This window comes from Crocodylus siamensis, chromosome 3 (genome assembly GCF_052110815.1).
Source record: "Crocodylus siamensis isolate JL-2025a chromosome 3, ASM5211081v1, whole genome shotgun sequence".
Taxonomy (NCBI): Eukaryota; Metazoa; Chordata; order Crocodylia; family Crocodylidae; genus Crocodylus; species Crocodylus siamensis.
Genome location: NC_143397.1, coordinates 221,513,097 through 221,526,121, shown reverse-complemented (window position 1 = coordinate 221,526,121; position 13,025 = coordinate 221,513,097). Strand labels below are relative to the sequence as shown.

The following is a 13,025-nucleotide window of genomic DNA, read 5'->3' as shown; positions in this document are numbered from 1 at the left end:
TTTTCTGCATTATGTTTTCAGAAATATTTCTGTCGTCTCCCCTCTCATTAGTACCAAAAAAAGATTTAGGAAATAAAAAGATTCCCATTCAGTAATGTCTATTAAGTTACTAACTATAAAAGTTTAGATCATAAGTTGCAAATTTGGGCTTTGATGGCTTTCAACATTTTCCATTACAGTATAAGACCACAGCCTGTGACAGGTTAAGGCACAACCCCCAAGCTACTACCCAGCCACCACTCACCTTACAGGTCCTGCTGCAGCAGTAGCCAGAGTTTTTGGCTCCCTACCTTTTCCTCTTGCTTTCACTACCAGTCCCACCCCAGTGGGCAGGACCCCAGGGGAGCCTGCAGTGCAGTGCAGTGCGGTGCAGTACAATGGGGAAGCTGGGGGGGAGGGCAGGAGTACCACCTACATACACAGAACAAGGGAGTCTCATAGTGCAAACGTCAGACTGTCTGCGTGTACAATGCAAGGGAGGAGCACGCAGAGGCCTGAAGCTTGCACTAGTGTAGCCCACACATCATACGATTGGAATTGGTGCAGCCTGTATGGCATATGGCCGCAAGCCACTTAGAACAGGAGCTATCGACCAGGGATATACTTACCCTTGGGGGATCTTCAGAAGGCCCCAGAGGGTATGCAGGAGCGGGACAGAGAAACTTCTGGTTTCGCTGCAGGTGCTTCTGGTTTTGTTGCTATGTGCGGCGGCCCCTGCCCTCCACCGCCCTACCCCACCCCCACTTGTCAACCAGCTAGGGGACTCCCTGCTTCTTGACTGGCCCCTGGGGGTACACTCCAACCAAAAAAAGGTTGAAAACCCCAGACTTAGAAGTTGGACAGCCCTGGTATAAGTATTATGGATTGGACTTTGGGGGGGGGGGGTATCTATGCTTTACACAGCTCAATCAGATTTGATCCTCCATAGCCTACTTTTTCATGAAAAATATATAGCAATGAATTTAAGTGCAGAACAAGAAGTTGCTCAACAGTGGGTTTTGCAAGAAATTTATTCAAACATTTTGCCCCTTACAATTTAGTTCCAGGCATATGGAAGTCTCTACCCTAAATTGTTCCCAGAGGTTATAAGGATAAATGTAAAAGCAGCAACATGGTGGTTGGTCTTCACTGAAAAATACTTAGATCTGAAGTTTGTTACATGTGTGACTCATCTGCAAGTATGAACACCATCATCTGCTTCAGCTGAAAGAATTTTCTCAAATTCTAATTTCATCCAGAATAAACTAAGAAAGGGGTTAGGAGTGGACAAAACAAGCAAACTTCTAATGTGTTATAAACTGCTTAATGCCAAGCATTTGAAAACAAAAACCCAACAAAAAACAGATCCTGAATCAGATTAGTAAACAAAAGAATGAAATGTAAATGCAGTGATTCCCCCATGTGTTTACTTTTCATAGGTTAAATTTTAAGAATATCATAAGCATGATTTTCCTTTTAAGAATAACATTGTATTTTTAAATCTCTCTTGAGTTTTTATTTTACATTAAAAATGTATTTTCAGTGCTCTGTGTTGAATCTGTATAGAGCAGGGGTCAACAACATGGTCTGGCAAAATATATTCCATGGGCTGGATTTGGCCCACAGAATCCCAGGGCTTTATCCCTGTCCACACCAAGACTAAGCAGTGAAGTGTTGCACCAAGAATCTTTGCTGCCACTGCTTCTTCCCCAACCCTGAAGCCTCATCCCAGCTGTGCGTGACCTAAGCTTTCAGCTGGTAGGGAGCTGTGCTTGGGTCCAGAAGCAGAAAGCTGAGTCCACACTGCTTCTACTTCTCCCTCCCTCCTCCCCACCCCAGACTCCCAGCTGCAGTGCAGCTCCCCACCACCTAGAAACTGTGCTCACATGCCAGAAGGCTGAGAGAAGCAGTGACAACACCAGCATAGCTCCCAGCTGCATGGCTGCAGCACAAGCACAGGCAAACCCCCTCTGCTAGTGTCACATCGAAGCCATATAGCCTGCATCAGAGCCAGGTTGTTCCAGCGTCCAGCTTGAAAAGGTATTAATTAGCAGTTAGGACGTTTATGTGCATTAGTTTAAATAAACATTTCTCTTCAAACACAAAGAATTTTTTTTAAGTCACTCATCATAATATATAGAGAACTTTATCTCTTCTCACAATTTTTGCTTTTGAAAATTTCCTATTTGGACCTAATGATACACATTTTCAAAATATCGTTACGTAGTCTTAAGAAGCAATGACACATTTTTCTAAGTTTGACAAGGAGGGAAGACTGAGAAAGGCTGCAACTCAATCAAGCTCTACTGGATCAGTTGGCTGATGTGACTGCAGAGCCACTGGCCATCCATTGTCTTTGAAAATTCATAGCTATCAGGAGAGGTCCCAGATCATTGGAAAAAGGCAAACAGTGCCCATATTTAAGAAAGGGAAGAAGGAGAAGCCAGGGAACTACAGACCAGTCAGCCTCACCTCAGGCCCTGGAAAAATCACGGAGCAGGTCCTCAAGGACTCCATTTCTGAGCCCTTGAAAGAGAAGAAGGTGATTAGGAACAGTCAGCATGGATTCACCAAGGGGAAGTTAGGCCTGACCAACCTGATTGCCTTCTATGATGAGGTGACTGGCTGTGTGGATATGGGGAGATGTGGTGTATCTTGATTTTAGCAAGGCTCTTGATATGGTCTCCCACAGCATTCTCACAGGCAAGCTAAGAAAGTATGGGCTGGATGAATAGACTATAAGGTGGATAGAGAACTGGCTGGAGCATTAAGCTCAGAGAGTAGTAATCAATGGCTCAATGTCTAGTTGGCAGCTGGTATCAAGTGGAGTGCTCCAAGGGTTGGTCCTGTGGCCAGTTTTGCTCAATGTTTTCATCAGCGACCTGGAAGATGGCACAGAGTGAAGCCTCAGCAAATCTAGAGCTGACACGAAGCTGAGGGGAGTAGTAGATACACTGGAGGGTAGGGACTAGGATTCAGAGTGACCTAGACAAATTGGAGGACTGGGTCAAAAGAAATCTCATGAGGTTTAACAAGGACAAGTACAAAGTCCTGCACTTAGGATAGAACAATCCTATGTACCAGTACAGGCTGGGGGCTGACTGGTTGGGCAGCAGCTCTATAGAAAAAGACCTGGGAGTTAGTGGACAATAAGCTAAATATGAACCAGCAATGTCCCCTTGTTCCCAAGAAGGATAATGGCATACTGGGTTGTATTGGTAGGAGTGTGGCTAGCAGGTCAATGGAAATGATTATTCTCCTCTATTCAACACTGATTAGGCCACATATGGAGTATTCTATTCAGTTTTGGGCCCCACACTACAGAAAGGATGGGGACAAATTGGAAAGAATCCAGAGAAGGGCAACAAAAATGGTGAGGGGGCTGAGGCACATGACTTCTGAGAACAGGCTGAGGGAACTGGGCTTATTTAGTCTACAGAAGAGAAGACAGAGGGGATTTAATAGGAGCCTTCAACTACCTGAAGGGGAGTTCTAAAGAGGATGGAGCTGGACTGTTCTCAGTGGTGGCAGATGACAGAACAAGGAGCAATGGTCTCAAGTCGCAGCAAGGGAAGCATAGGTTAGATATTAGGAAGAATTTTGTCACTAGGAGGGCAGTAAAACACTGGAACATTTTGGAGTCCCCCTGCTACAGCAGAGGTCCTGAGAAGATGAAGGAATGGCCTTAGTTACTGAAAACAGCCACAGTATATTTTCATTATAGTGCTTAAATAGCCTCACCACATGTGGATATGGTGCTTTATGGAGGTGGTACATTCACTGCCTTTAGCAAGTGACAATCTCAGTTAGACAAACAGGAAATGAAAAAAGTAATGAAAGAAAAGAGGGGAAGAAGGAGGAATAACAGAGACAGCAAATAATTATTTAGTAGTTCAGCCTGTTTTGAGAAAACGTAGAAAGTGAAGAGGAGGCCCTGAGCTAGAAGTCAGCAGTAAAAACTAAAATAAAATAAAAGGTCAATTTTGAAGAAGAATCTAAAGCAGGAGAGAAACTCTAGGATTTAGGGCACAGGAGACTGTACAAAGTCCAAAAAAGGCAGAAAGCAGAAGTAAAAAACCAACGAAAGGATCAACAGAGCAAGAAATGTAAGTATAAAATGAGAAATAAAAAGAAAGAAGGGGGAAAAGACAAGTGTTAGAAAACACACATAACTGTCTGGGGTCCTCAGGAAGCTTTCCTGAGAGTTATGTGAATTCCTGTGGAATATGAGTTTCCATTAAAAATCAGGGTTAGTCCTTATGGTTGTACAGATCGGCTTACATACAGGAGTAATATGTAAACCAATGCAACACTGCTTTCCAAAGTCTGCAGACAGGGAACTCCATTCCCACTGCTCCAGCCTTCTAATGTTCTGACAGTTGAAAACTAGCTAGAGGTTTTGCCAATCTTTTTCTGAAGCTTTTTAGAGCCACATGGACAGCAGTGTAACTGACAAGACTCTCGTCAATTTATTTTGATGCAGCGTGAGAAAGTTAGGAGAGAAACCACAGAGCGACTGCAGCCAGACCTCTCAAGCATACCAAATTTTGAAGGAAGTTCAATATTTTGGATTCCTGCTCTGCTGCATCACAAAAGCAAGCAATGTTTTATGCGTACAAGAAAAACACTCCCTTCACCCACTACGCTCCCTGTAGTGCAGAAAAAAGAACACCAGGCCAGAAGATCATTAATTAAAATTTCACCTCCACTAGCTGCAGTTCAGATTTCTACAGATTACTGATCAAAAACCTCACACTTTACTTCTAGAAAGCAATCAAATTTTAGTAATGGCATAAGGATTATTTCTGTTTTTTAACCAAAGACTAGCCTAATGTAAAAAGAATAAACAGTCCTGGGAGCAAGGACCAAGAGCCAAAGCTTCCTCTCTTCCCTGCCCTTAGGATTAGACTACAGAGTCATGTTTCCTCTTGCCTGCTCTTCTTCTGACCCCATGACTCTTACATTCCCATTCAAAAGGGACTCAGAAGCTGATCCTTCCTAAAGCTATCCCCAACATTGTTTAAGACCTAAACTTGCTAAACGTTGACCAGGGGATGCTCTATCTAGCTAAAAGGTAAATAAACTCCATTTGTTTTAGATGTATTCTTTAGATAAGGCCAACCATTCAGTCACTACCCCTCTGCCACCATTAATTAAGGTGGATCTTGGGTGTACTGTAGACACCTAGACTAGGGACAGACGTTACACTTAAACTGGGTTAACTGATTGGAAACTGGTTTAAACAGAAGTTCAGTGCACACAAAACACTTTCAAAGTGGCCACAACCTGTTGAAGATAAATCTGGTTGGATGCAGTATCAGACTTGACCGATGTAGGTCACACCGATTTATGGAACTTCTGTTCCAGATCCCTTCCCAGTTTTAAGTTGCAGTGCCCCAGTATACCAGGATGCTTTGCAGCCCTAGGCTCTGCTATTTGCTCTGCTGGAACAGGGACTGCCTCACCCCTCTGCTCCCTAGAATGTGTCCTGCCTGTACTGTAGCTGTCAACTCATAGAGATTGGGGGGGGGAAGGGGAAAGGAACAGACCCCACAGACTCCCTATCCAGGCTCAACACAGCATGTATGGAAAGGGGAAAGCCCTGTGCTGGGGGCTTTTCAAACCACAGCAGCTCTCCCCTGTCCCCTTTCCCAGCAGGTGATTCCTTTAGCAGCTGCCACAGGAGAGAGGGAGAATGAGTCCTCCCAACCAGGTGCCTGCCCATGCAGTCCAGCATGGGAGCACCAGGAAGACCTGTCATGGGGAAGCTTCGCCTCACCCCAGCCCAGGGTCCCCCAGTCCTGGGCAGCCCCAGGGAGCTGAAGGGAATTCTTCCCCTCCCAAACACCAGAGCTGCTTGCCTTAGCTCCTGAATGTCTCTAGCAGCCTCAGGAATCAAAAGGAAATTCTCCTGCTCCTCCACAGCCAGTTTTGCCTCAGCTGCTATGAGTCTGAGGCAAAATTACTTGCAGAGAGCAGAACAATTTCCCCCCACTCCCTGAGACTGCCCCCAGCTATCCCTGGGACTTGCAGCAGCTAAAGCAAGAAGCTCTGGGATTTAGGAGGGCAAGAATAGCCCTCAGCTCCCTGGGATTCCCCAGGCTGAGGGACCCTGGGCTGGGGTGGGGGAGAAGCCCAAGGCAGGGTCTTCCCGGTGCCCCTATGCTGGGCTGCATGGGCAGGCACCTGGCCAGAAGGACTACTTCTTCTTCCCTCCCATGGCAGCAGCTGAAGCAATCAGCAACTGGGAAAAGGGAGGGAAGCAGGGGAATTTCCCTCGGTTCCCCAGGGCTTCCTGGGCTGAGGAACCCAGGCTGGGGGAAGCCTTGTGATGGGAGACTCCCCCAAGGTGGGCACACCTCAACCAGGGGCTCCTTAACCCCCTTTGAGGGTTTGACAAAAGGGGTTTGGGGACACCTGGTAGGGCCGGCAATGGCCAGCAGGCTGAAAGACTTGCTCTAGCACTCACTGCCTATTGACCTGGGTCAGTGGAGGCCTCCCCCTGCCTTTCCCTATTGAAAACTGAGTCAGTTTAGGTGCTGATCAGTTCAGCCTATGCAGCTTAGAGGAAGCTTCCTATATTGAATCAATTTTGCCTCGGGCTTTTTGACTATTTGTACTTAGCCCTACACAGTAAGAACTAGACTTAAACAATGCCTTAAGTTTCATAAAAGCCAAGGAAAGGCCAGCAAGTAAAAACTGAGATGGACCTGAGTCAGTCCTGAACCAATACACCAGATACAAAAGGAGTCAGCATGCCATTATTAATCCGTCACAGAGAGACCAGAACACAATGCAGTACTGTAGTGGGAAGGGAAAGTCTTTTTCCAAAGTTTTTCTGTGCGTCTTGAAACAGCACACATCATGCACAAATCCAGCCTGAGTTTTAAAACTGGATTTTCTGCCTATTGTATAAGGATGGACCCTCCAAGTTTCAAATAACATTTCTGTCATATCCCGATTTTGGGGGGATGGAGGAGGCAGGGCAGAGGCAGCAGCCCAAAACTAATGTCTACTTTTGTTTCCAAATTTGAATTAAAAGAATGTTATAACAATGCTAAACAACTACAACATATTTTCATAGATTTCATAGATATTCAGGCTGGAAGGGACCTTGGAAGATCTTAAAGTCCAGGCCCCTGCCCCAGGGGCAGGAAGTCAGCAAGTGTCATAGGATCCCAGCAACATAAACATCCAAATTTCTCTTGAAGGTGTTCAAAAGTAGGTGCTTGAACCACCTCCAGTGGCAGGCTATTCCAAACCTAGGGAGCTCAGACAGTAAAGAAGTCCTTTCTTATGTCCAGCCTGAAACAGTCCTGGAGGAGTTTGTGACCATTCGACCTGGTCATCCCTTGGGGAGCTCTGGTGAACAAATGTTCCCTCAGATCCTGGTGAGTACCCCTTATAAACTTATAGGCAGCCACCAGATCACCCCTGAGCCTGCACTTTTCCAGGCTGAAGAGTCCTGTGGCTCTCAGCCTCTCGTTACAAGGTTTGCTTTCCTGACCTCTGATTAGGCGAGTGGCTCTCCTCTCAACTCTCTCAAGCTTCTCCACATCCTTTTTGAATTCTGGGGCCCAAAACTGGATGCAGTACTCTAGCTGCAGCCTCACCAAGGCAGAATACAGCAGGAGAATGATGTCCTGGGATTTACTTGAGAAGCATCTCTGGATGCAAGCCAGCATTTTGCTCGCTTTACTAGCTGCATTGAAGGCTCACGTTCATCTTGTAGTCAATCACGACCCCCAAGTCCCTTTCATCCGTAGCACTAGCCAGAGTAGCACTGCTGAACCTATAAGCATGCGGCAGGCTTTTCTTCCCAAGGTGGAGAACCTTGCATTTTCCAGTGTTAAACACAATCAGGTTCTCATCCGCCCATTTCATGAGACTGTCAAAGTCAGCCTGGATTGCCCTCCTGTCCTCAGGTGTGGACGCTTTACCCCAAAGTTTGGTGTCATTGGCCAGTTTGCTTCTAACTCCAATGTCCACATGATTAATGAAGATGTTGAATAATATAGGCCCAAGGACAGAGCCTTAAGGAACCCCACTGGTCACAGGGCACCATGACTATTGACTTTCATCAACAACCACCCTCTGGGCCCGACCACAGAGCCAATACCCCAGCCAGCAGATTGTGGTGAAGCCAGCAGATTGTGGCCAGTTTTGCTAAGAGATGACCATGGGATACCAGATTGAAGGCTTTTTTAAAGTCAAGATATATGACATCAATCTCTTCTCCCTTGTCCAAGTGATAGGTCACCTGGTTGTAAAAGAAAATGAGATAGGTTGAGCAAGACCAGCTATCCCTCAGGATGTTGCCTTCAGCCAGTCTGTTAAGAACGGTCTCTTTGATAATCTTTTGTAAGACCTTAACCGGGATAGAGGTCAGGCCTGTAGTTTGCTGGATCCACTTTCCTCCCTTTCTTGAAGGCAAGCATCACGTTGGCCTTCTTTCAGTCTTTGGGCACTTCACCAGAGTACCAAGAGTCCTTGAAGATCCATGCCAAGGGCTGAGCTATGATGCTAGCCAGCTCCTTGAGTACCCTGGGATATAAACTGTCAGGGCCGGCTGACTTGAAGGTCCCAGCCTCTCAAGGTCATCCTCCACAGGTCAGCATTGATGAAGGGTAAGGAATCTCCCTCACCCAGGCCTTCCCGTCCCATAATGGGCAGGGGCTTCCTTTGGGACTGGTGAAAGACCAACACAAAGCACCCATTTAGCACGCTGGCTTTTTCCTGGGCATCAGTTGTCAGTTGTCCCATCTGGTTTAGCAGGGGTCCAATGTTACCCTTGCTTTTCCTATGGCTCTCCACATAACTAAAAAAGGAATTATTGTCCTTGATACTTGTAGCTAGTTGGAGTTCCATCGCAGCCTTGGCTTTCTTGGTTCACTTCCTGTAGGTCTGGACCAGTGCAGAATATTCCTCCTTAGGAGGTGGATCCAGCCCTCTATCCTTTGTAGACCTTTCTTTTTAGACACAGGAGAGTCTGCTAGTTCCCTGCAGAGCCAAGGGAGTTGCTGTGTCCTTTTGCTGCCTTTCCTCCAAGACAGAATAGACTTAGTTTGTGCATCCAGGATTGCTCTCTTGAGGAGCAACCACTCTTTCCCCAACTCCCCTCCCCTTTGGGTCGTGGTCCCTTAGGGCCTCACTGACTAGCCCCCTTAGCTTGTCAAAGTCAGCTTTCCTGAAGTCCAGGACTTCTGTATTGCTGACTTGCCAGCTTTATGGCGGATGGTGAAGGTGATCAGCTCGTGGTCACTGTCACCCAGCTTCCCTTCAATCATTAGGTTGCTAATTAGGTTGTCCCCCATTGCTAGTACCAAATTGAGCAGCACTTCACCTCTAGTCGGCCTTAGACTTCTCGAGTCAGACAGAACTCATACATGCACGTGAGGAAGCTTTGCGACCATTTGGATTTGGCTTAGCGCTCGTCCCCTGAGATGTCTGGGTAGTTGAAGTCTCCCATGACAACCATGCACTGGGAATGTGAAGCCTCATCTACTTCTCTGGCAAACTCCTGGTCAAGCTCTGGGTTGGAGGTCTGTAGTAGACTCCCACCATTGTGTCCCCTGTGCAGTGTTCCACGTGGATTTTAACCCAGAAAGTCCCAAGCTGTGAGCCAATGTCAGCTTGCAGGGATGCGTAGCTCTCCTTGACATAGAAAGCTACACCCCTGCCCCTTTTGTCCACTCAATCTCTCCTGTACAGGGTATAGCTGTCTATACCTGTGGTCCAGTCATGGGTGGAGTCCCATCAGGTCTCTGTTACCCTATGGCATCGTAATTATTTGTATTAAGCAGGAGGACATGTTCCTCCTGTTTATTCCCCAAGCTCCTGGCATTTGTGTATAGGCACGCAAGTATCCCTTTAGGGATACTTGCCTACAGATCATTCCAGGGCTGGGGCAGGGATGGGCTCCCTTAAGTACCTGGGCCTGCTGGCTTTGCAAGGTTGCTCAGCAGGCCAGCAGGGGCGGTAGCCCCCCCATTCCCTGGCAGGCTTAGTTTAAAGCCTGGTGGAGCAGGCTAGCCAGTCTAGCTGAGAAGAGCCTCCTCCCCAATGGAGAGAGGTAGAAGCTGTCCCTTCCCAGCAGCTTGCTGCCTCTCTCACCAAAGAGCAGACTGTGGTCATGGAAGCCAAAGCCTTCACGATGACTGTGTACAAACATACATTTTAACTGTTGTGTATTAATTCACACAACATTCAAAATCCCACAAAAATTACTGATCCTCCAAAATAAAAAAATATATATTAAGGCACAAGGCAGTTTTCTTCATTTAAGAATGCACACAATATAGAACAGTACAGCAGACAGCATCCCATTGCATGAAGAAACTCTGAACTAGACGACAAAAACAATGATGGTAAGGATACACTGATGGCCTTTATAGTTAGGGTGACCATATGGGAACGTGAAACCTGGGACACTGCTCCCCACCCCTCCTCCCTGCTGCAGGCAGAGGTGGGGTGGGGCAGGGCAGCATGGGGCAGCTCTAGTATTACTAGTTAGAAAGCTAAGGGAATCAATGATCCATTGTTCTTTATTTCACAGGTGTTAATCATCTCTCCTTTTTACTGGTCATTCCACTGATGAAGCTAACCTATTTTAGGGCCATTCTGCTGTCTGCTAGGGCTTTTTATTTCACAGCTTGTGCAGGTTCCCCTTTCCTGCCCACACCTGGGGCACTCATTTTAAATTTTCACTGGCCAGTCAGGGCCATCCCCTGTAATCCAGGACTACCCTGGCCAAACTGGGACATATGGTCACCCTGTTTATGCTGAATTGGAAAGGCTGAGAAGTCACTAGCCCAAAGTCCACCTTACTTTCCAAAAATAAATTTAATTCAATACACAAAACAGTATATACTTAGAAATTACAGCTATAAGTGTTTTTCTTTTGTTTATTTTTAAGTAAATCAGTTTTCCAGAGCAAGAGGCATGAAAACTATGAAAGAGAAGAAGCCAGTGCTCACCCTTCATTGTCTGGGTCAGGGCTTTGTTGAGAACAACTTCTAGAATGGGGAAAAGAACAGTTATAGTGATGTTCTGTGAGCCCTGTTCTTTCCCCTGACTTGCCTCTGCCTTCAGTGTGGAAGCAGCTTTTCCCTTCCTCCTGCTGCAGGACATTAAACACTATATCTGTCCCTAAGTTCTGAGTTTATCCCATCTACTACCACGGTCAATGGGCCCAACCAATGGCAGGATGGCACAGATCAATATTTGGGTGGAGTAGCTGTTTCAGACCTGAACTCTCACTTTTAGCCTGGTTGCTGGATTTCTGAGGATGCTAAATGGTAGACTAACCACAAGTCACCAGCCTGAGGGTCTAGGAGGAATTTTCTTTGCATGGGGCAAAACTGGAAAATTATTGCATGGAATTTTTCACCTTCCCCCTGGCATAGAGGGAAATCTGTTTTTAGGTTTCAAATTATTATTGTTCAATTTAGGTAGATTGGATAGGTTTTAAATTTGAGGTCCCAGGGGCCCAATGATTCTGGAGGCCACTGGTTTTGGGCACTGTGTGGTCAGGGAATGTACCTCTGTGTCTTACAGTTTCACTCTTCTCTTCAAGGACAGTTTCCTGCCAGAGTCCCTTGGCACAACTAACATTATGAGGGAATTACGCCATTCATACTGATTAGGTTTACCATCGAGACCACTGGTGTCAGCTGAGCTCTATACTGGAACAACCCTATCCTGGGGCAGCCTCTGCATTTAACCATATTATGATGTCTCAGTCTTACTGCACTAATGTCCACATTGAAGTAACGTAAACAAAAAATACTCTTTTAAAAACACAGGTCAATTTTATCATTCTTTTTTTCAGATTATTAATGAAGATTAGAGAACACAATCCCCAAATCAACAAGCTTCTAACTAGTTAAAGATTTAGATGAGAAAAGCTGAACAAAAGTTGCAAGGAGGAAGATATAATTGTTCATGCTGGTAGCGCTGAACATTGGATACAGAGATGAGTTCTGACAGCCATATCTTTTACCAGCTTTAGGCCATGAAAAAAAAAACCACATTACAAATACAGTGCTATTAGCAAAGTGGTATAGAATTACAAGAGCAGTACTTTTTGAATTCATAAACATTGTCAAAATTTATTCGTGTTTTCATTAGTTCTGAGCTTTTAAACATGTACAATTTTGTCTTTTTCTAGGGAAGTTTAAGATGCAGAAAAAGCTAAGATTTCCATCTTTTAAATTTGATTAATTTGCCAAACTCAAAACACACATTCCCTCTCAAACTTTTTATTTACTTTGATATTCCTTAGTTTTACAGCAAAAAGAAAATAGGTAAGCAAGTAAATAAGGGGAAAGGAGGAAAAAGAAGACTAAATTAAGATTCAATACTAATACTAATTGGCAAATCTAATTTACAAGAATACATTCTCTAAGGAGTTCAAACTTTTAAGAAGCTTATTTATGCAACTGATAATGCATATGACTGATAACACTATAGAAACAATCTTAATGTAAGAATTAACTGTTTCTCAACAGTCTCAAATGTATTACATTCAAATGTCATACAACATCAGACATTTTGTTTTCAAACTTTTTTCCTTTGAATACATAATTCAGTGCAAGGAAAATACTAGATTCAATTTTTGTAAGCGTTTTCCCAATATTTAACAAATAGTAGTGGTTCCAAACAGGATCCTATTCCAAAAAATAGATGCGTTCTTTGGATGCATCTAGCAGGAGGACAATAAGTTGACTGCCAGAGTGCAACTGGTAATATTTACTGACTATGTCAGTAGCTCCCTTTAAATGCATTAACCTCACAGCACTTCTCAATAAAAATGTGGCTCTTGATCTATCACATATGTGTATACTGGCAACAAACAAAAGCTGATAGAGCAGCTTTTGTGTCACTGGCCGTGATATCAGCACCATCACAAACTAAAACCTAGCAGACCAAACTGATCCTATTTTAGCCCCTTGCTAGAAACATCTTCATGCTAGAAATCCCAATACCATCATAACTATAATGTAAATACAAAGTCTCTATGGAGTCTCAGGAGAATACCTGTGTAA

General features: G+C 45.0%; 1 protein-coding gene across 4 annotated transcripts in view; it reads right to left on the bottom strand.

The window, feature by feature from the left end:
• Positions 1–13,025, bottom strand: part of VPS13B (vacuolar protein sorting 13 homolog B) — an 883,845-nt gene that overhangs the window by 743,908 nt on the left and 126,912 nt on the right. The gene's annotated exons all lie outside the window — the stretch shown is intronic.